Genomic DNA, 24,952 nt, shown 5'->3' on the forward strand with positions numbered 1-24,952 from the left:
AGCTAACTCTGCTAACAGCCATGTGACTCAACGATGAGAAGTCCTCCTTCCCATAAGCAATGCACATCTAGGATCGGTATTATTTAGGTTTAACCAAACAAGAAAGTTGGTATGTTAAGGAACATTGATTATAGTGAATGCTGCATAAGTACTGCCCCTTACACAGTTAATGTTTGGTAAGAAGTGAAAGATCATATACTGGCATAAAATTACAAAGGGAATATATTTACTTATTGTTTAAATTTAGCAAACAGTTAACAGAAAAATAAAAGGGCTTATTACATTTAAACCAGTGCATGTAAACATTGGAGCTCCTTTCTGGAGAAGTTGGGTGTATTGTTTTACTTACAGCGCTGAATTCTTATCACTAGCCACAGGCAGAACTTTCCTCAAAGTATATCACGGACAAGCTGGCCAATTCAGAAGTATTGGCACTTGCTCCTTGAAACCATTTGTCCATACAAAGCACTATTTACAATGGGCTCTCACCTTCAAGTGGCCTTTTGTTAGCATCTTCCCTTGTATTCTGCTCTGCTACCCCTGCCAAAAGACCCCAAACCAGACTACTGTCCTTCCAAAATTTGATCCTGTCTAGCTGTCTCTTCCATCACATCCCACTGGGCAGAAAATTACAATACGTACCAAGACAAATCCAGTTGGCTGACACAATATTCCTAAGTTGGGCAAATAAATCCTTGTCTTTAGCTGAAGCCAAAACACTGGTTTATGAAGGTTACTAAGAATACACTGCATTTGCTGAAAACTGCTAAAATAAAAATGCCTCACAGCAATGCAGTAGAAATCAAGGCATTACACTTGAAAAGGGGGAATATTGTAGCTTTAGAGGAACAAGTAAGAAAATAGGATTAGGCTAAACTGCACTGTGGATAGGAAGTTCAGGCACAAGCTTAGTTGGCCAAATGATCCTTTTCCTATGGTGTAAAATTCCTTAAAGGAATTGATTATATAATGTATGCAATTCTTATCTGCAACCACTAGATGTCAAGGTGATGTTTTGTAAATCTTAATCTTTATGGAAAATCGTTTTATCCTAAACAAATTTACGAACTAAATACTTAATGAGCAATGGTCCTTCAATGGATGCTGCTTAACTTGTATTGCTGTTAATTTGCAGAAGATCAAATCTATTAGTCTAACCTTAATCATATATTAATATTGCTAATAAGATCAGGAAATTGTGGTTACTTTTGTGTCACGTAACTAGCCTGACCTCATAGTTGGAGTGAGTTTAGAATATAATAAATTGGAACAGCAGTGTGTCATTTGACACTTTTGCTTTTGCTCCCTCAGTCAACAAGATTAAGGCTTACCTACCCTCAGTGTTTTTTTTTGATGCACCAGTCCCTTATTCCTTGATTTACTTAAAAATCCAGAAACCCCAGGACCTTTGCTTTGAATATACTCAATGATTGAGCCTCCACAACAATGGAGGGTTGAGAATTACAGTTGTAAATGGCTTCATTCTTATTTTGAATATGATGCCTGGTTTTGCATTCCTTAATGAATAGAAGCATCCACTCTGCAACCATTCTGAGGCCTGTAGGAATTTTCTAAGTTCCAGTTAGATATCCTCTTGTTTTTCTAAACTTAAGATAATATAAGTACAGTCTTTCCAGTTTTGATTGGCAAGATTGATTTGAGAGAAGGCAGGTTTTTTATTTGAGAAAAGATTTTAATTGCCTCAGTTATTGTTCATTCAAAATAGAGGATGATAGTTTTCTGGATTTTAAAGGAATCCAGTAATAGAGTAGAAAATGACATTTAGGTGAAAGATCATTGTGATCTTGAAGAATAACAGAGCAAAGCTTGCTTGAAGGGATATAAGTTCTACTCTGCTCCATTTTCCTTTGTTAAATCTCCGCTTAAGATGGCGACCAGACCAGTAGACCTTTGCTGATTTCTTTCTATGAAAAGTATTTCTTTAGTTAGAGACCAAATTTGTATGCAATATTACCAGGTGCTTTCTCACCAATGCTCTTTAAAAGTATAGTAGGACATCTTTACTCTTGAATTCAAATCCTCAAGTAGTAACGACCAATATGCCATTTGCCTTCCAGTCTGCACTTGCACCTTAGCTTATAAATTTTCTTAAATAAATCCTGGAAAAGATCCCATTATCCTGCCAGCTAGTCTGTCTTGAGCTTTTTTTAAACGAGTATAAAACTTGTTTTTTAAATTTAAGAATATTGTTCAAACGATTTGTGTTAGAGATCTTTCTAACTAACTTTTATGTACGTATACTTTTCTGTCCTTTTTAATTTAATATTAAATTCACTTTATAATAAGTATATTAAAGATCATTATTTTTCTTACACCTAAAAATGACAAACATTTATGAGGCACCTTTTGTCTCCTTTTCAATGTCTCAAAGTCCTTTACAAGTGTATTGAAATCTAAACATTTTCACAGAAGTGTTGTAATTGCTTGTGTAGATATCCTTATAGGAGTATTATGTAGCAGTTTTTATGGGAACATAAATGTAACAATGCTTTAAGTGAATGAATGAAATTAATTTATTTTGGTCAGTACAAACATAAACATAAGTAAAGTCAAATTTGAGAATATTCTTAAGATTTGTGGTAACAATATTGATTTTCTGATGAAAATAACTGCATTTAAAGGGTCTCTGTGAAAGGAGTCCTGCAGCAATGTGATCACAGCTGTCAATATTTAAAATGTTGCATGTTTGTCTTAGCATAATAAATAGCATTTTATCCTATAATGTTTAAGAATGTTCATATTTAAATCCCATCACTCCTTTCATCGTTAACAAATATTATTTACACAAGAGTAAATAACAGTTAACTTTGTGTTTAAACTCTCCATAATATGGCAACTAACCTGGTAGATCTTTACTGCACGCTTTCTATGAAAAGTATTTCTTTAGTTGGAGACCAAAACTGTATGCAGTGCTCTGGGTGATATCTCACCAAGGCTCTATAAAAATCTAGTGATGGTGGTGGTAGTAGAGGCAGATACTTTAGGGGCATTTAAGAAATGCTTAGATTGACACATCTAACCATATCTTACCACCAGCTCTGTCAATTCTTCCACTCTCAGACTTCTCACCTGATGTCTTGTACAAAATGAATATAAATTTTCTTCAGTTTAAATGTTGTGAAGACCAAGTCATTGTCTTTATTCCTGCCACAAATACACATGCTCCAAAATCACTGACTCCAACTGGTCTCCTTGAGCAATTGTCTGAGGCTAAACCAGATTATTCCCATTTTGTGTTGGTATGCTTGATCTGAAAATGAATTATTGGCAAAGGATCTACAGCATCATTAAGATAGCCAATTCCATCTTTGGAAATATTGCTCAGCACTCTCCTATTTTCCCATTGCTCATCAGATCTGAAGTTTCCATTTATGCCATTTGTAACCTCTAGTCTTGTCAAGAACATACTATAGCTAAATTTTAAGGCCATCCAAATTGCTGATAATGTCTAATTTTGCATTTTGTCCTATTCGCCATTGTTTCCAGAATTTCTGACTGACATGAACTTCAGCTAAGCACTGAGAATCTTTATTTTTCAACCCTCCGGTGTCTCATCCCTCTGTATTATTGGTCCTGCAAGAATTCCATGGATTATCTATTGGAGTTGCCCCTGCACTCTAACATCAGCCTTCCAAGTGAAGCTTGCTGCAGACGCATGACTTGCTGTAGCTGGATTCCCTTTTTCTTCCTATAAGTGGAACCCAAAAGTATAATTGGCAGTGATGCTTCACACCCCAATATGTTCAACACCTTTTATGGACACTTTGAAGAGGAGAATAACCCTACACCTGTGTGAAATCTCACAGCATCCGGCAACTATGCAATCTGTAAACTGAATTTTGAAGTTTTAAAATTTTGGTGAAGACAGTCTTTGATTATTTTTCCTTTTGCTTTCGGAATATAAACCCTCAAATGAGATCTATCGTATCCAAAACAGTTGTGCCAACAAGTGTGGCAACAAAATCTTGTGAGGCTTCTCTGACTTAAAACTTATATTCTATGATTCTCATTAAGTATGGAGCTCTGTGTGTAGTACCACAGTGAACAAAACTGCTCTGTATTTAAATGGAACTGTGAAGTGTTCTTCTCATTGAAAATCATAATATGCAATTTTCTGCTCATCCGTAAATCAAAGTATGCACAGAATGCAAAGGGACCAGACCCTACAGAAGATAGTAAAATCACTGAGGGCATCACCAGAGTCTCCTTTCCTCCAATTTGTGATATTTACTGGGAGTGTTGTTTATGAAGGGTCCAAAGCATTGTTGAGAAGTCCCACCACCTATCCCATAATCTTTGACCCACTACCATCAGGAAGGGAGGTACAGGAACATCAGGACTTGGACTGCCAGGGTGGATAATCTTTTCTTCCCCCAGGCTGAGAGATTAATGAATACCCTGCACCATCAAGATCTCATCACTAGGCCAGCAAGCGGTTTGCTTGTGCTGCACATTGTTTGCATCTTGAATGGTATTGTACTAATTTGTGATAATATTTTATGTGCTGTATGTTTGGTGGTTGTATTGTGGTCTGGAAGAATGCTGTTCTGTTTGGTTGTACTGCACGTATATACAGTCAGATGTCAGTAATCTTGAAAATGTAACATGCAAAATGCTGAGGTAACAGTAAGTCAGGAAGCATCTATGGAAAAGAACAAATAGTTGACATTATGGGCTGAGAGCCTTTGTGAGGTCTGAAATGGTAGAAGGAAGAAGTCAGAATAAGAAGGTGGTCTGGGGAAGGTGTACAATCTAGAAGGTGGTAGGAATGGCCAGGTGGTTGGGGAGAGGGTGATGAAATGAGAACTGGGAGGTGTTGAGTGGAAAAGGTAAAGGGCTGAAGAAGGAGTCTGCTAGAGGAGAATGGACGATGGGAGAAATGGAAGGGTAGAGGCACCGGAGGAGGTGATAGGCAGGTGAGGAGGAAAGGGGTAAGAAGGAGCCAGAGTGGAAAATGGAAGATGAGGGGAGGAGGAGGTGGGCAATTACCAGAAGATGGAGAAATCAATGTTCATGACATCAGGTTGGAAGGTACCCAGATGGAACATAAGCTGTTGCTCCCCCAACCTGTGGGTGGCTTCCTGGCAGTAGAGGATGCCATGAATTGACATGTTGGAATGGGAGTGAGGATTGGAATTGCAATGGTTAGCTACCAGGAAATCCTGCTTGTTATGGATGGAGCAAAGGTGGTCCCTCAGTTTATATTGAATTCCACCAATGATGAGGAGGCTGCATTGGGAGCACTTGATACAGTAGTCAGCCCATCAGATTTGTAGGTGAAGTGGTGCCTCACCTGGAAGGACTGTTTGAGGCCCGGAATGAAGGTGTGAAATGACATGAATTGGCAGGTGTAGCACCTCTGCTTGCAGGGATAAGTGCCAGGAGAGAGATTAGTGGAGAGGGATGGATGGATGGGCAAGAGAGTCATGGAGAGAGCAATTCCGATGAAAAGCAAAGAGAGGCGTTGAGGGGAGGTAAAGGTAGGTTTTGTGGTAGGATCCAGTTGAGGATGGTGGAAGTTGTGGAGAATGATATGCTGGAAATGGAGGCTCATGCCATGGGGTGGTAGGTAAGGACAAGAGGAACTCTATTCCTGTTGGGGTGATTTGAAGGTAGGGTGGATGTCTGGGAAATGGAGGAGATGCGAGTGAGGGGCAGCATCAGTGGTGGAGAAAGGGAAACTTATTCTTTGCAGGAGGAGGACATCTCTCATGTTCTGTACAGGAGAGCCACATCTGTGGAATGGATGTGGCAGAAACAAAGGAACTGAGAAAAGGGAATGGTATTTTCACAGGTGGCAGGGTGGATAGAAGTATAGTCAGATACCTGTGAGGTTTGTTGCATTTATAAAAGATATCGGTAGTCAGCTTCCCCCCAGAGATTGAGAAAGAGGAGAGTGGTGTCAGAAATGTACTAAGTGTATTTAAAGGCAGGGTGGAAGTTGGAGGCAAAGTTGATGAAATTGACGAGCTCAGCATGGGTGCATGAAGCAGCATCCAATGCAGTCGTCAGTGTAGCACAGAAAGATTTGGGGTGTGTTACTGGAGAAGGCTTGGAACATAGACTGTTCCACGTCACCAAAGAAAAGGCAGGCATAGTGAGTTCTCTGTCTCTATCTCTAAGGAAAAGCTGTCTACTCATACATTGGCCTTAGGAGTAGTTCCAGATTATTAGAGGGTGGCAAATGTTATTCCTTCTGTTAAAGCAAGGGAGTAGGGATAACTCTGGGAATTATAGACCAGTGAGTCTTACTTCAGCAGTGAGCAAATTATTGGAAAGAGTTCTTAGAGACAGTATTTGTAAGTATTTAACGAAGCATACATAGCCTGATTAGAGACTGCCAGAAACAAGAGAAAATTTGTAGATGCTGGAAATCCAAGCAACACACACAGAATGCTGGAGAAACTCAGCAGGCCAGGCAGCATCTATGGAAAAGAGTACATTTGGCGTTTTGGGCAGAGACCCTTCAGCAGGACAGTCAGCATGGCTTTGTGAGGGGACCTGACTGAATTCTTTGAGGATATAACAAAACACATTGAAGTTAGAACACTGCATGTGGTGTATTTGGATTTTCATGAGGCATTTGATAAGGTTCCCCGTGGTAGGCTCATTCAGATAATCAAGAGGCATGGGTCCCAAGGAAACTTGGCTGTGTGGATACACAATTGGCTTGCCCATTGAAAGCAGTGGGTGATAGTAGATGGAGTGTGTACTGCCTCGAGGTCAGCGACCAATCATGTTACACAGGGAACTGTTCTGGGACTCCTTCTGTTGGTGATTTTTATAAATGATTTGGATGAGAAAATGGAAAGGTAGGTTAATAAGTTTGCAGGTGACAAAGTTTGGTGGAGTTGCAGATAGAGTGGAGGGTTGTTGTAGGTTGCAATGGGCATCGATAGAATGCAGAACTGGATTGAGAAGTGGCAGATTGTGTTCAACCCGGAAAAATGCAAAGTGATTCATTTTGGAAGGTTGAATTTGAATGCAGAATGCAGGCCTAATAACAGGATTCTTGGCAATGTGGAGGTATGGGGGATCTTGGGAGTCCACATCTGTAGATCCCTCAAGTTTCTATGCAAATTGATAGGTTGTTAAGAAGGTGTACAATGTGTTGGCCTTCATTACACAGGGGGTGGAGTTCAAGACTCGCGAGATAATGTTGCAGCTGTATAAAACCTTGGTTCAACCCCACTTGGAATATTGGTTTGAGTTCTGGTTGCTTCATTATAAGAAGGATGTGGATGCTTCAGAGAGGTGCAGAGGAGATTTACCAGATTCTGCTTTGACTAGAGGTCATGTCTTATGAAGATAGGTTGAGTGAGCTTGGGCTTTTCTCTTTGGAGTGAAGAAGGGTGAGAGGTAACTTGAAAGAGGTGTAGAGGATAATACGAAGCAGAGATAGAGTGGATAGCTGGAGGCTTTTTCCCAGCACAGAAATGAGTAATATAAGGGGGCATAATTTTAACATGATTGGAGGTAAGTATAGGGTGATGTCACAGAGTAGTGGGTGCTTGAACCGTTTGCCAGGGGTGGTGGTAGGAACATTTAAGAAACATGGGTGATAGGAAATGGACGGCTATGTAGGAGGGATGGGTTAGATTGATGTTAGAGTAAGTTAAAAGGTTGACACAACATCATGAGCCGAAGAGTCTGTACTGTGCTGCATTGTTCTATGTTCAATGTTTTATTTAAAAGTTAGGACTTTTATCCTTAAGATTGAGTGTTGGAAATCAAGTTCAGACAAAACGCACAAAATGCTGGAGGAACTCGGCAGGCCAGGAAGCATCTATGGAAAAGAAGTACAGTCGATGTTTTGGGCCGAATTGTTCACTTTATAATTTTAATTGTGTAATTTTTGTTGTTTTTTTCCAGAGTTTTCTAATTTTGATTTAGTTTAATGGTATTTGAAATATAAAGAACAATGCCAAGAAATGATCTTGTTTCCTTCAGTACACGAGAAATTAACAGTTAAATTTTATTAAGCCAAGATTCCAGGTGCAAGTATAAATTTAATTAAGTGTAGTTTCCTTTTGGTGTTGGTATGTGTATCTGCTTTTTGTCATGAGTCTGTCTTCAGTATAATTGTCCATGTGTTCTCTCGTGTTTCTGCTTTCTATTTTTTTCTTCTTCCTTCCCAACTGCTGAATTCTAAATGACCTGAATTATCAAAGTGTTAAGGAAAAACATTCACATGTAAGCTATAAATTTAGTTTATAGAAGTCTTTAGGTTTTCAGACACTTAATAAATATAAATCTACAAATCAGTACTGTGTGTACTTTAAAACACATTCGCTAGTTAAGTACAAATTTTATTATACTAGTGCACATTTAAAGTTTTGTTCTGGCTTGTTTTAACAAGCGTATGTTTCTGTGAAGTCAAAGCACAGATGGTTCTAGTGAAACTAATTATATGAACTGAGCAGCTGTTAAATTTAATGCAACTAATTTTGTTCTTGTATTCCAATTTTCAACTGATTACCTGTGAAGAATTAGCAAATTATCACTCTTTAGGGCAGTTACTGTAACTTGGCTGGAGTATTTAGTATGATCAGTGTAAGTGTATATGAATTAAGGGGATTTCTCCGTGCTCTCAAACATACTTGATTATTTGTAATCTACCATTTCTGTTTTAAGTTATTATTTATATTTGCACCATTTTGTAAGGCAGTTGATTTACTTAATTCTGAACAGATTCATTTTACAAATCCACATTCAGATGATAACTGTAATGACAAAAACGGATAAAGGTTGGACTTTCAGAACTTTGCTCAAATTGGTTGCATTGATGTTTGAAGCTTAATTAGCAGTTTTAATTTTGAATCTTTATTTTAATTTTATTGAGAGATACAATGAGTAATAGGCTCTTCTGGCCCAACGAGCCCAGCAACCCACCTATTTAACCTACTAACCAGTACATTTTGGGACTGTGGGAGGAAACAGGAGCACCTGGAGGACACAAAATACTCTGCAGATTCTGGGGTCAAAACAATATGTACAACAAGCTGGAGGAACTCAGCAGGTCGGGCAGCATCCGTGGAAACGAGCAGTCAACGTTTCGGACTGAGACCCTTCGTCAGGACTGAAGAGGGAGGGGGCAGGGGCCCTATAAAGAAGATGGGGGGAGGGGGGGATGGAGAAGGCTGGTAGGTGTCAGGTGAAAAACCAGTAAGAGGAAAGATCAAGGGGTGGGGGAGGGGAAGCAGGGAGAGGATAGGCAGGAAAGGTGAAGAAGGAATGTAAAGGGAAAGCACTATGGGTAGTAGAAGAAGGCGGAATCATGAGAGAGGTGATGGGTAGCTGGAGGAGGAGGCACAGTGAAACTGGGATGGGGGGAAGGGAGGGAGAGGGAATTACTGGAAGTTGGAGAATTCAATGTTCATGCCATAGGGCTGAAGACTACCCAGACAGTATATGAGGTGTTGCTCCTCCAACCTGAGTTTGGCTTCACCATGGCAGTAGAAGAGGCCACGTATGGACATATCCAAATGGGAATGTGCAGCAGAGTTGAAGTGGGTGGCAACCAGGAGATCCTGTCTGTTGTGGCGGACGGAGTGGAGGTGCTCAACGAAGCAGTCCCCCAGTCTGCGTCGGATCTTGCCGATGTAGAGGAGGCCGCACCGGGATGTGGTCCTGAGAAGGACAAACTTCTTACAGACAGCGCAGGAATTGAACTCCAATACTCCGAGCTGTAATAGTGTTGCACCAACCACTATGCTGTAGTCTAGCAACATACACAAAATGCTGGTGGAACGCAGCAGGCCAGGCAATATTTATAGGAAGAAGTACAGTCGATGTTTCGGGCCAAGACCCTTCATCAGGACATCAAAACATCGAATGTACTTCTTTCTATAGATGCTGCCTCGCCTGCTGTGTTCCACCAACACTTTGTATGTGTTGCTTGAATTTCCAGCATCTGCAGATTTCCTCATGTTTATGCTTTAGTCTAATTCAGGTTTATTAATTGTATTATTTTAATATAGAGCTGTTATGGAAAATACTTCATATCTTTGTGGTCGTGCTGCATAATAAGGTGGTGGTGGTTCCTCTAATGGTGTAGAGAGTGAACTCCAATAGCTGTAGTTTCTAAATTGCTGGAGGGGATGTGCAAAACATTTATGAAAAAACTATGTAGATTCAAATAGGACACTGTTCTTGTTGGACATTTCTATTAAACTATTTTAGTTAAATGTCTCTTTTGCTGGGTCAATTAAAATAATATGGCCTTCAACTGCAATTTCTTAACGCCATTTGCAATTCTAACCAATGATAAAATTGCATATCATTCAATAACTTATTTGTAGTATTTATTTAGAATTTTTAATCTTTCTCTTCATTGTCTATGATTTGTTCAACTTCATTTATTATTAAAACTATCTAAAGAAACGTCTGCTTGCATTATTCTTCAATCACATTAACTTAATTTTCTCTCTGTGATGTTCGAGGTCCAAATTGTGGAAGGATGTAATGTTTGTAAGGCATTGTTAGATTGCATACTAAAGAAAGTTTAAGTATGACCCTTCTACCTTTTACACCATCCAAGCTTTCTGCCACACTGTGACTTCTTTTTCAGGGCTCTGCTGTGGTTAATGCCTTTCTGGAGTTTAAAAAATAAAATTTTGAAGACTAGATGACTTATGTTCTTCCTCATTATTACCTCTACATTCATACTGTTTTGAAATCAAGCCACAGTGTTGCACAATCTCGGGTCTCAAAACTAAACCTCAAAAAAAGTAAGTTTCTTGCTGTGATTTTAACTTTGGTATCTACAAAGTCAATTTCATGAGCTGCTACCCTGGTGACAGTTGAAAATTACTCCCACAGTGAATATATTTTCATTCATGTTATTTCTGCACATTATTTCACTTTGGCACTGTTCTGACTCAAATAAAAAGACAATTGGTAAAATATATGGACACAATATGTTGGAGTTCCTCTGTTTTATGTGCTTTGCTCAATATTTCCAGCATCTGCAGAATCTCTTTTGTTTCTGGTAAAATTTAGAGCATGTTTGGCATTGCTACCATCATATTAATACCAAATGTTATAGAATATCAACTCTTGAATATATCAAGATTGAAACATGTTGCAAGATGGCAGGTAGGTAATGTAATAACAGTATTAACAATATTGGAATAAATACCTATGTAGAAACTTGTTTCACTCAAATGAGCTTAATTGATCTCTCCCATAGACAGTCTTCAAAGGTTAGTATATTCATTAAGAGAATAACCCCACCTTGAGGAAACAGTGCCAGCAATGCATGAAAATGATGATACAATCTGACTTTTAAAATGTACTGCAGTTATTTTTAAACTCTAATAAATGTGAGGATATTCAATATGTCTAATTGGTGATTTTTTTTTGATATCATGCTCTATTGTTACATATATTGATGCTTAGCTCTTTGAATTTATTTTATGTCTGTCCACCATACTTTTGGGGTTGCAATATATGCTTATATTGTTTCAGGTTTGGTTTTATTTGCATTTAGATACGAGAACCATTGAACTTAGATGATATCGGAACCCTTTTTTTCCCCAAATACCAGTGTCAAACTTTTCAAGCGGGAACTCAGTTTCGAAAATGATTTAGATTTTGGGTTGTTGTCATTTCTTGTTTAATGAATACTTGGGGTACTCTGAGACTTTCACATTTTTAAAGCACATAACTTTTTTTCCATTTATCCCTCCTCAACATCTCTGCAACATAATAACTTTTCTCTTTCCTAGTTCTGAGAACACATCTCTGACTTGAAAGCTTCATTTCTCTTTCCACAGATGCTGCCTAGATTGTTGAGTATTTCCAACATTTTGATTTTTATTTTGCACTCGAAACTTGAAAGATTCTTGTGGAAATGTTAAGTTGCTGTCCATTACGCTGTTTGTATTTAGGGCAGCAATGAAAGTCCTCCATGTCTGCCAGTCCTAGGACAGCTTCTCTATTGTGCCCAGGTGTGGTTCAGGGTCCTCATTTTTGCCTCTACAGTACGGTGCCAAGTTGTCTTTGGTCTTCTACGTTTCCTTCGCCCTTCAAGAATCCAATGTATTGCTGTCTTAATGGAGTTGGCCTCTCTTATCACGTGCCCAATCCACCTCCAATGTTTGCTCATGATGATTATGGCCATGCCGCCTTGATGATACAGGAGGAGTAGGACAAGGTCTGAGATCTTCCTTGGCCAGAAAATAAGGAGGATCTTCTGGAGGCTTATGATGTAGAGTGACGACAGCTTGGCAAGGTTGCTCTCTGTCATGTGCCAGTATTCTGACCTATACAAGTGTGTGGACAGAACACAACTCTGCTCCAGCTTCACCTTAGTGTAGATGCTATACTTAGTTAATCCCCATTTGTTGCTCATTGATCTGAAGACATTTCTAGTTTTGCTGAGTCTGCACTGGATGCCGTCCTTGGTCCCACCATCTGGATAAATGATACTGCCCAGGTAGATGAAACTGCCAGAGCTGGGGAAATCAATGCCGTATGTCTTGACGGGAGGAGGAGACCTTATTGAGGGACATGGCCTCAGTCTTTCTCTGGATGACTCTGAATCCAACCTGTCCACCAAAGCTACACAACCACTGAGCTTTCTCTTGCATGTGTTGGTGTGAATGTGATGCCATCTACAAAGTCAAGATCTTTTAGAGAATGGATCCACCCAATGCCTCACACCTTATCTTTTGTTGTTTGCCTCATAACCTAGTCAGTCCCAAGTTAAACAAAATTGCAGACATCACATAGCATTACCTGACTCCTGTCTTGATTTCAAAACTCAACTGTGCAGGTGAAGTTAGTATAGAAACTCTGGATAAGCTGGACAATTTTGGAAGGGATCCTGTTTGATCTGAGAATTTGTCAGTGGCTGTCCCTGTGGACGCTATCAAAAGCCTTTTCAAGACCCATGAAATTTACATACAGTTGCCTCTGCCTGTCTGTACACTGCTCTGTGCTGTTACGCAGTGTGAAGATCAGGTCGACACAGCCTCTGTTCTTCCTGAAGCCAGCCTGCTCCTTCTTAAAGTACACATCAATAGCACCTGTTGGACAATAACTTTGGCGAGAATCTTGCTGGGCACTGACAGAAGTGTGATGCCACATCAGTTGTTGCAATCACTTAGTGCTTCTTTCTTGGAGATCCTAGCAGTAAGTCCCTTTGTCCAGTGCTTGGGTGTCTGTCCCCATTCCCAGATTTTAGTAAACAGTGGTTGCACGTTGGCTGCTGCAACTTTTGGTTTAGTTTTGAATAATTCAGTGTTCAAATTGTCACGTCCTGGAGCTTTGCTGTTCTTTAATCACAGCAACAATCTTCTTTCTTGGGTGGATCTGTGTTAATGTTGGGGTCCTCTGCTATCTCTTGTATGTCAGGTTCTTTATTTAGTGGTCTATTCAGTAATTCTCTGAAATAGACTGTCCATTGTGCTTCTTGCTGTTTCTCAGTTGTCGAAAGCAGACCGTTCTTATTTCTCATGGGACCACTGGATCTGGTCTGAAACTATACACATACCAATTTTAAATCTTGTATGTATTTCCCTGATTACCTTGACTGGCTGCTTCTTCAGCCTCCACAGCAAGGTCTTCCATCTAGACTCTCTTAATACTTCTTAATTTTCTTCTAAGGCTGTTCATGTTTTCTGCTGTATCCATTCTTTGATCTTCTTTACAGGTCTGTATCTTAGACAAGCCTCGCTGCTGTTCTCGAAGACTGAGGCAATTTGTTTCTGCATTGTGGCGATCTTGTCCACTGACACATCCTCGACAAAGTCTTGCAAGGACTGAAATCTGTTCTTAAGTGGAATGTCTTTGAGTTTTTCAATATTAAAACGTCTTGTGTACTGTACATGTGTACTGATCCCAGTGTTTCTCAGCTTGAGTTTCATCACTGCTACAACAAGGTGACGATCACTTCCTGTGTCTGATCCTGTCTTCATCTTTACATTCTGCAAGGATTATCCCCATGTACCATTGATCATCAAATGGTCATTCTGGTTCTTGTTGCATCCATTAGGTGGGCACCATATCAGTTTGTGGATTTTACGGTATGGAAAGAGGGTCCCTCCTATGGCCAGATTATTCTCGGCACAGAATTCCACCAGTCTTTCACCATTGTTATTCATCATTCCAAATCAATGCATGTCCATGGTCCTAGTGAAGTTTGAGTTGTTATTTATAACTTTGGCGTTTAGATATCCCATGACAATGATAATATTATGGAGTGGAGTTAACTCTACTTCCAATTGAATCTGTTCGTAGAGACTGTCCTTTGCTTCAACGTCACTATCTTTAGTGCACTGGATCACAGTTATATTCACTTGCTTTCCTTTCAGCCTGATTCACATTAGCCTCCTGTTGATCGATTGCATAAGAACATAAGAAATAAGAGTTGGAATAGGCCATCTGGCCCATTGAGCTTGCTCCGGCATTCAATAAGATCATGGCTGATCTGGCCATGAACTCATCTCAACCTACCTACCTTTTCCCCACAACCCTTAATTCTCATATTATGCAAAATCTATCCAACCTTAAATATATTTACTGCAGCAGCCCCACTGCTTCATTGGGCAGAGAATTCCACAGATTCTCCACTCTCTGGGGAAAATCAATTCCTCCTCATCTCTACCCTAAATGTACTCTCCCAAACCTTGAGGCTACCTCGGGCAAGTGACATGGTCTATATATTATAGCAACTGATTGCGTGTGAGTTATTCTTTCTTACCTAGGTTTGATACTCACTGATGTAGATAAGAGTTCACATGATTTCTCCCCTAAGAGCATATTGTATCATTATTTTGTATTTGACAGTGTACATGTTCCTTATCAATTTGCTATAGATTTGAAGTTGAGGATTTTTAAAAATTTGTAATAATGGAGTCTGGTTAATTGGGACACATTGGGACCAGTACATTTTGGCCCACTGAAGTGGCTGCCCCAATTAGTTGAAGTTTCTTGGAAGTAGTTAAAAGGTGTGAAAAAGACAAACTACCATTTAAAGTAGCAAATTATGTATTAAAAATACAGAACAAATTGGAACAGTACCAATGCATCTACAATACTATTAAACTGTGTATTAGTTCCTTAAGGCTGGTTTACAGTTGTGCATACGGGCTACGCCATAGCCTATGCCGTAGCGCTGATTTTCACTTCTGCGTTGCTCTACGCCGTAGCGATTTGGTGTGCGAGAAAACACTAGTTGGTGGTGGGGTCTCTATGCCACTGTGTTGAGTTTCTTCGTGAGAGACATGGACGAAGAAATGCATTTCAAACATTTTCACATGTCAGCAGGCAGATTTGACGATTTGGTTCATCTATTTCACATTGGTGTATAGACATAGCGGAGAAGAAGCAACCGGAAATGCGTAGGAGGAAATGAGGTGCTACCATGCAGACCAATCACAGTTGTTGCGGGTTGCGTCACTGCGACACGCGAGTTACATTTTTGGGGAGGTGCAAATCACCCAACGATGTCGGATATAGCGTAGATGCGAAGCACAAGTATAAATAAGCCTTAATGGTTATCAATGGAGCAATTCACCTGTCGTATTCTTTTGATTGACTATAAATGTGCAAAATCAGTGCAGGCACCTAGTGCAGTTAGTGGACTGCCTTTGTGCAATGCTTTTGACAATTGCATCCTACAAATCTTCATTTTTCACTGTGACATTCCAGATGATTATTGTTACCTTCAATTTCCTCATGGTTCCTAACTTGTTGAACTAATGAAATTGTTTCATTTTCACTCCCGGCTGTCTCTCAAATCTCCAAGTCTGAATGCTTGTAACCACAGTAAGCATAACAGTTCTGGATTGTCTTACAGCCTATTTCTCGCCAACTATCAGTGACAAAAATCACTGCTTTTGAAGACAAACAAGTGGAACAGATGCTACTTAATAACTGATTGCTCTAGGCAAGACGTAATATGACCACGCAAGTACATGTGACTGACACTATTTAGAAGCTGTTCGTCAGCGGTCTACTTCCCCATTTAAGTGGTATAAATAAGGGAATCCTGACTATTTTAACCATTTAGTTTATGTTCTTTAAGAGTTGTCCCAAATAAACAGCTGCCCCTATAAACCAATGGCCCTATTAACCGGAATCCACTGTATTTCCAATATCATTTACAGTGCTGAAGCTCTTTTCTATGTACTTTGTGTGAATTCAGTTGGTAAAATTGTTTGCTTTTGCTGTTGTCAGAATACTAGTTGCATGCATGATGAGGAGTCTGCCTGAGTATAATTACATACCAGTTTGCTTTGGAGATGTTTACTTGAGAATTGCTATCAATTTTAAATCACATATATTGAGAAGTACATGTGAATTCAATGCTATTAAATTTATGATGGTGTAAGTTATAAGACCATAAGATATAGGAGCAGAAGTAGGCCATTTGGCCCATTGAGTCTGCTCCGCCATTCAGTCTTGGGCTGATCCAATTTTTCCAGTCATCCCCAAGCCCTTGCCTTCTCCCTATGTCCTTTGATGCCCTGGCTAATCAAGAACCTATTTATTTCTGCCTTAAATGCACCCAATGACTTGACCTCCACAGCTGCTCGTTGCAACAAATTCCAGATTTACCACCCTCTGACGAAAGTAATTTCTTCACTGTTCTAAATGGACATCCTTCAATCCTGAAGTGGTGCCTTCTTGTCCTCGACTCCCCTACCATGGGAAACCACTTTGCCATATCTAATCTGTTCAGGCCTTTTAACATTTGGAATGTTTTTATGAGATCCTCCCTCATTCTCCTGATCTCCAGGGAATACAGTCCTGGAGCTGCCAGACGTTCCTCATTCCTGGAATCATTCCTGTGAATCCTATCTGAACCCTCTCCAATGTCAGCATGTCCTTTCTAAAATAGAGGCCAAAACTGCACACAGTACTCCCAAGTGTGGTCTCACGAGTGCCTTATAGAGCCTCAACATCCACTCCCTGCTCTTATATATTATACCTTTAGAAATGAATGCCACCATTGTGTTTGCCTCCTTCACCACCAACTCAACCCGGAGGTTAACTTTTAGGGTATCCTGCACAAGGACTTCCAAGTCCCTTTGCATATCTGTATTTTGAACTAATAAAATTATGCCAGTTTTTTTTAAAGAATCTTCAACATAGTTTAACTTACTGTTGAATAATCTGTTACAAGTGTGCTATATATTCTTGAGAGGAAGATAATTTAAAATCAGTAGCACAGAGTGATCTAGGAATAATGGTGCATAGTTCCCTGAAGGTGGAATCTCATGTGGATAGGGTGGTGAAGAAAGCTTTTGGTATGTTGGCCTTTATAAATCAGAGCATTGAGTATAGGAGTTCGGATGTAATGTTAAAATTGTACAAGGCATTGGTAAGGCCGAATTTGGAGTATTGTGTACAGTTCTGGTCACCGAATTATAGAAAAGATGTCAACAAAATAGAGTACAGAGAAGATTTACTAGAATGTTACCTGGGTTTCCGCAACTAAGTCACAGAGAAAGATTGAACAGTTAGGTCTTTATTCTTTGGAGCGTAGAAGGTTGAGGGGGGACTTGATAGAGGTATTTAAAATTATGAGGGGGATAGATAGAGTTGACTTTTTCCATTGAGAGCAGGGGAGATTCAAACAAGAGGACATGAGTTGAGACTTAGGGGGCAAAAGTTTAAGGGTAACGTGATGGGAAATTTCTTTACTCAGAAGGTGGTAGCTGTGTGGAATGAGTTTCTAGTAGAAATGGTAGAGGCAGGTTCGGTATTGTCATTTAAAGCAAAATTGGATAGGTATATGGACAGGAAGGGAATGGAGGGTTATGGGCTGAGTGCAGGACAGTGGGACTAGGCGAGTGTAAGTGTCGGCACGGACTAGAAGGGCCGAGATGGCCTGTTTCTGTGCTGTAATTGTTATATGGTTAAAAAGTAAATATTATGGAGGGAAAGACAAAACTAGCTAAATTAAATTGCTAGTCAGAATCAGTTCTATTGATTTTATTTACTAATATTCTGTAGTGAAGATTCAAATTGGGCTGTGTAATTCGAGACTTTAGACGAATATTAAAACTCACTTTGTGTAATTATGTTTTCCTTTTGTTCATCAGACGTCGGATGAGAAATTTCTTGTTTTTTTAACTTAAAGGTCAGACTTTTTTACGTGGGTGAATTGGTAATGATATTTTGGATGAAGGACATGCACATTTAGATTGATAAGCTGAAAATATTCAGAATACTTCAGATAATACAGTGATATCATTTGCTAAATGGCAGCATGTCCAATTGGTGTTGGTATTTGTTGAAAACATGTCACAGCATTAACTGTGATACTCAGTAGCTTATATTAACACAATTATTTTATGGTTCTTGTTCAGGTTTATATCAGTGTGGTGGGTCATTAGAGATAAACTGGTCTTTGCAGTCGTATGGAAATAATTGCTTTATTGATAGTATGACGAGAAGGTATTACATTAGAAAGATTAAAAAGTTTGGCAGAAAACTACCGGTAATTGGAAGAGGAATGGGAATACGATGCAGTTGTGGAAGAGACCTGCTACACAGATAGTCAAATGGAAAATATGGAAGCTGTGTTTCATTTTGTTGTAAATTGTTACTTTCAACAAATGTTCTTTTTCTTGTGATTGAAAACTGCTTAAGAAATTTGCAAAAACATCTGTATGAATAATAGTCTTGGCTGAAGTTCTGTAGGTAAAAGCTAGCAAGTTAGGGATGCTTGTCAGAAGTGTAAATCCAAAGTATAATCACAAAATGGTTTATTTATTTTAATCAGAGATGTAGCACAGAATACCCTTCGAGCCATGCCACTGACAGCCCACCTATTTAACCCTAGCCTAATCCCGGGACAATTTACAATGACCGATTAACCTACTAACAAGTACACCTTTAAATTGTGGGAGGAGACTGGAGCACCCAGAGGAAACGTGGGGCGGATGTACAATCTCCTTACAGATAAATTCAGAGCTCAACTTCGAACTCAGCCCCAAGCTGTAGTAGCATTGTGCTAACTGCTAAGCTACCGTGGTGCTACGGTTGATTCTGCATTTTTCAATGCATTTGATTGCTGTCTGTGTGAACTCCTCAAATTTTTATACTGGAGTATTTTTTTGGCACAGGGTCTGGAAAACACTGACTTTGACTAGAGTTGCAGGAGGTTAGTTAGGAAGTGACTGCTTATCAAAAGTACTTAATTAGTTGTAAACTGTGATGAAGTAAATTGAGGCCACAAAATATAACATACAAGTCTTTTAATCAAGAAGCCTTTTAAGTTCTTTGTATTTAATGTTATTTCACAATTTCAGATTGTGAGGAGAACGTAATGCTGCAAAGGGATGTAGAATAGGTTAAGCGAACATTTTAGATCTGGCAAATGTCATATAACATGAGAAAATGTGAAAAGTTTGGCAAAAAGTTTAAAAAAATAGGAACATATCATCTAAATGTTGAGAGATTGCAGAGCTCTGAAAACGTAAAGGATCTGAGTGTGTTAGTGTATGATTCACAAATTGCTGGTATGCAAGTAGAGCAAATAATTGGGAAGGCTTATCAGAAAGTTATTTCTTAAAAGAGATGTTGAATACAAAAGTAGAAAGCTTTTGCTTCAGTTACATAGGATATTGGTCAGATCACAACTGAAATATAATGTTCACTTTTGGTTTATTTAGGAAGAAATGTTATTGTCCTGTGATGTGTTCATTGGAAATTTGTTAGTAGCGCCTGATCGCCTTGGTCATTTTATTGGGTAAGGTTGGCCGGACTGAACTTGTACCTGCCGGAGTTTAAAAGAATGAGGGGGAGCTTGATTGAATCTTGTCAGAACCTGAAAGGGTGCTTTGACAATGAGGATGTCTAGAACCATGAGTGAGTTATAATACCAAGGGATTACTCATCTATAGTGAGTCTGCTGGAGTCGTCTATTGCATCCGGTGCTCCCGGTGTGGCCTTCTCTACATCGGCAAGACCCGACTCAGATTGGGGGACCACTTCGTCGAGCACCTACGCTTCATCCGTCACAATAGACAGGAACTCCCGGTTGCCACGCACTTCAATTCTGCCTCTCATTCCCATCTAGGTATGTCCATACATAGTCTCCTCTACTGCCATGATGAGGCCAAACTCAGGTTGGAGGAGCAACACCTCATCTACCGTCTAGGTAGCCTCCAGCCTGGTGGTATGAACATTGAATTCTCCAATTTCTGGTAATTCCCTCCCCTCCCCCTTCCCCTATCCCAGGTCCCTCTCTGCCTCTCTCCCCTTTCAACTTCTTTATCTCTACAGTTCTTTCATGCTTATCCCCTTCCCCCTCCCCCTTTATCTTTCCTCTGATTGGTTTTCCACCTGGCACCTCTAGGCCCTACCCCCTCCCCATCTCTATTACTGGGCTTCGGCCCTCTCTTTTACCCCCATTCCTGATGAAGGGTCTCGGCCCGAAACATTGGCTACTGTTTTCTCACAGATGATGCCTGACCTGCTGAGTTCTTCCAGCATTGTGTATGTAACATTTAAAGAAGTTCTTCAGTGCCCCAAAAATGGGATAGTGTTGCAACTGATAATTTAAAGCACAGCTTTTATTTTTATCAGTGCTTCTATGGAAGACATTAAATGAGTTTTGTTGTTAAATAAGTGATGAGTAAAGTCATATAGGAATCCATTTAATGCCTAGCCCCAATCCAGTAAAAATTGAGAACTGTGTTTAATTCACTGCCCTTGAACTCACTGATTCTGCACCAATGGTTCCTATCTTATTGAGTGGTATAGAAAGCTGTCAGTACTCTCAGCCATTCAGCATCCGGGGAAATGGGGTTGTTGGTCTGTGCGAATGGCTCAAATAAGAACATTACGGAGGGTTTTGCATAAATCTGAAACCCTGACTCTGATTTTCTTTTTTTTTTGGTGCCACCAGCACTGGCTCTGAGATAAATGTGCTCTCCAATCATTTTAAAGAAAATTAGTCACTAAGTTTAGGAAACATATTTGGAATCAACTTTCCCTTTGTGTTTGAAGAAAACCACATGAGAATCCAGCTAGCCAAATTCAAATTTACATTTTTGAAAACATGGATTAGAATTTCACAGGAGCACGTCTGTTTCTGATATCTGTGCCAATTTAAACTGCATACCTGCCTGCACGTGGTTTATGTTCCTTCATTCTCTGTTCATGAATCTTTCTAAATACCACTTGTTTCCACCGCCACCCAATGGCAGCACATTTCAAGCACCTACCACTGTGTAAAAGAAACATACTTGCCTTGTATATCTACTTTTACTTGTTCACCGCAAAGCTGTGCCCCCTAGTGTTTGATATTTCTACTCTGGGCAAAATGTTCAACTTACTACCTATGTTCTCATTTTATTATACTTGTGTTAGATCTCTCTGTCCTTTGCCACTCTCGAGGAAACAATCCAAGTTTGTCTGACTTCTCGTAGCTGATACTACCTAATCTAGGTAACATCCTGGTCCAACTCATTTGTGTCCTCTCCACATCCTTCCTGTTATGTGGTGACTAGAAATGCTTGCAGTATTCTGACTATGGCTTATTCAGGGTTTTGTACGGGTGCAACATGACTTCATGACTTGTGTACTCAACGCTCCAAATGATGTAGGCGAGTATGAAATTGCAGATTGTCCTTAGAAATTCTTGTTGGTTGCATGAGAATTTTGGATGCATTAATACCAGATAATGAGTAGTTTACTATACTTTGTAAACTTGGACAAATTTTATATACTGTTCCAGAAACAGTAAGGTGTCAGTTCGGTTGGTAATCCAGTAATTCAAGGGGGTTCAGCTTCATACCAAAGCAGTTTTATTTGTGTTTTAAACCATAGAAAATAGGAGCAAAGTTAGGCCATTTGGCCCGTTCAGTCTGCTCTGCCATTTTCATCATAGCTGATCCAATTTTCCCCTCGGGGTAATCTGCTGCCTTCTCCCTGTATCCCTTCATGCTCTGACCAATCAAGAATCTATCAACCTCTACCTCCACAGCTACCTGTGGCAAAGAATTGCACAGATTCACCACTCCCTGTCTAAAGAAATTCCTCCTTGTCTCCATTCTAAAAGGGCGCCCGTCTAGTCTGAGGCTGTGTCATCTGGTCATAGACTCCACAATCATAGGAAACATTTCCTCTACATCCACTTTGTCAAGGCCTTTCACCATTTGATGGGTTTCAGTGAGGTCACCCCTCTTTCAACACACACAAAATGCTGGTGGAACACAGCAGGCCAGGCAGCATCTATAGGAAGAAGCACTGTCGACGTTTCGGGCCGAGACCCTTTGTCAGGACTTCGTCACCCCTCTTCTGAATTCCAGTGAATACAGGGCCAGAGCCATCAAATGCTTTTCATGTGACATGCCATTCAATCCTGAAATTATTCTTGTGAACCTCCTTTGAACCTTTTCCAGTTTTAGCACATCCTTTCTAAGATAAGGGGCCCAAACCTGCTCTCACTGCTCCAAATGAGGCCTCACCAGAGCTTTATAAAGTTTCAAAATTACATTCTTTTATATTCTAGTCCTTTTGAAATGAATGCTAACATTGCATTTGCCTTCCTCACCACAGACTCAACATGTAAGTTAATGTTTAGAGAATCCTGCACAAGGCTTTGCACCTCAGTGTTTTTTTGTATTTTCTCTCCATTTAGAAAATACTCAACCCTTTAATTTCTTCTACCAAAGTGCAAGGCCAACACTTCCTGACACTGCAGTCCATCTGCCATTTCTTTGCCCATTCTCCTAATCTGTCTCAGTCCTTCTGTAGCACCTCTGCTTCTTCAAAACTACCTGGTCCTCCACCTAACTTCATATTGTCTGCAGAAGGACTTGCAGTTCCTTACCTCTGTCCACAATGATTCAACACCTGACCCTATATCACCTCTTTCCAATGATTTAATTTAATTTTTTACCAACAGAGCAATGCTGCCCCCTCTGCCATCTTGCCTATCCTATCAATACAGTGTGGATACTTGGACATTAAGTTCCAACCTGTAATCTTTCAGCTATTATTCAGTGATGCCTATGTCATACCTGCCAATCTGCAACTGTGCTGCAAGTTCATCTGCCTTATTCTGTGTACTGTGCGCATTGAGATACAACACCTTCAGTCCGGTATTTACCCTTTTAGGTTTAGTCTGCCTTTTACATTGCAACTCATCTTGTTGACTGCAAATTTTGCCCTGTCAACAGCCTCTCCTCACTACACATTGCCCCTGTTTGTAAACCAACTACATCATCTTCAGCATTTTTATCCACCTTTCCTATGATACTTCTTGCATTGTTTTGGCTCTTGGTAGTGAAGTATCATGGTGATTCCACTGAAATGTTCTACTTAAATATTGCTCAAATAGCAAGACCATCAAGATTAATCAATTAATGACATGCTATGTGTATATTTCAAAAAAATTTCAAGAATGCAACACTTTGTGTCAACCATTATAGAGAAAGAAAGAATATATTCTGAGACTTAGATACTGATATCTTTAATACAATAGCTAAAGGGATTCCAAAATCCTATCTGTAGGCACTATCTGTGCTCTATTGCAAATGTCTTTCAGTGCTCTTAAAAGTTTATAGCAACTACAAGAGTCCGTGAGTGTTGTCACGAAAACAAAGGGCAACTCCATCTTTTAGGTAGCGCTTTATTGCTTTCAGAGTTTACTCAATATTTTGCAGAATAATGCCCTTTTAGTACTTGTGGAGCCAGATTTGAAGTATACTCTTAGTGCCTCTAGAATCTTCCCTGGATTTTCAGAAACAGCTGTCATTATTCAAGTATTGCTTTGGAATCTTGCACAATTCTTTTTTCTAGATTTGTAGATTTATCCCTTAAGCCAAAAACTAGGCAATTGGCTTGTTCCGAGTTTTGTGTAAAAATCATTTTGAGATATTTAGTTGGATGTGTGTGTCTGTGCAAACAGTTTCAGGTCAAGATGACATGTCCACCATTTCCTTTTAGTACTTTATTTGCTAGCACAATTCCATCATCAGTTCTCAAATAATTTTAATGGTACAGGTGAGGTTGAGGATTTACTTTTTGCAAATCATCTACAGTCGGCCCTCCTTAACTGCGGGGGATTGGTTCCGGGACCCCTCGCGGATACCAAAATTAGCGGATGCTCAAGTCCTTTATTCAACCTGTCTCAATGCGGTGGACCTTAGGACCCAGTGGAACCCCAGACCTTCTTTAACCTGTCTCAGTGTGGTGGACATTAGGACCCGGCGGCAGAGGTCTGAATCCGCAGTGTTTCTGGTTGCAAAAATAATCACGAACACGATTGAAAATAAAGTGGAACTAATAAAGCAATAGGAAAGTGGTGAAATGGTGTCAGTTATTGGAAAAGCATTAGGCTCATCGGTCAACGATCGGAACAATTTTAAAGGATAAAGTGAGAAAGGCTCTGCCCCAATGAAAGCTACAATTATTACTAAGCAATGCAGTGATTTAATTATTGGGTTTTGGGTTTTTGATCCTCCACATCAACCTGGCAAGGTGGAAAGAGCACTCGGGAGCGGTCTGTCCCAAATCCTGAGTACTTCCGTTCCCGAGCACGGCGCTGAAACATACGTTCTTAAGTGTTTTATATGCATAGAAAGGTAAAATATATTCTATCTACTAAGACAAATGTTTGACTGACGCCAAATAATACCGGATGTACCTGTTCTGACTTACTTAGTAAGAGAACCTACGATTTTTTTCGATCCCGATCCATGATAACCCACGCGCATCCTCCCGTATGCTTAAAATCATCTCTAGATTACTTATAATACCTAATACAATGTAAATGCAATGTAAAATGGTTGTTATACTGCATTGTTTAGGGAATAATGACAAGAAAAAAGTCTGCACATGCTCGAACAGCAAGAGCACTTCCGGGTTTTCGCGATTCGCGGTTGGTTGAATTCGCGCATGCAGAATTCGCAGAGGAGGAGGGCCGACTGTACAAGTTGTCTATTTTATAAGCGTATGGGAT

At 39.8% G+C, this 24,952-nt stretch overlaps 1 protein-coding gene across 2 annotated transcripts in view; it reads left to right on the forward strand.

Moving 5' to 3' along the window:
• The window catches only part of rsrc1 (arginine/serine-rich coiled-coil 1), a 384,446-nt gene that overhangs the window by 53,196 nt on the left and 306,298 nt on the right, over positions 1-24,952 (forward strand). The gene's annotated exons all lie outside the window — the stretch shown is intronic.

The sequence above is a fragment of the Hemitrygon akajei genome, chromosome 3 (genome assembly GCF_048418815.1).
Source record: "Hemitrygon akajei chromosome 3, sHemAka1.3, whole genome shotgun sequence".
In the NCBI taxonomy this organism is placed as follows: domain Eukaryota; kingdom Metazoa; phylum Chordata; class Chondrichthyes; order Myliobatiformes; family Dasyatidae; genus Hemitrygon; species Hemitrygon akajei.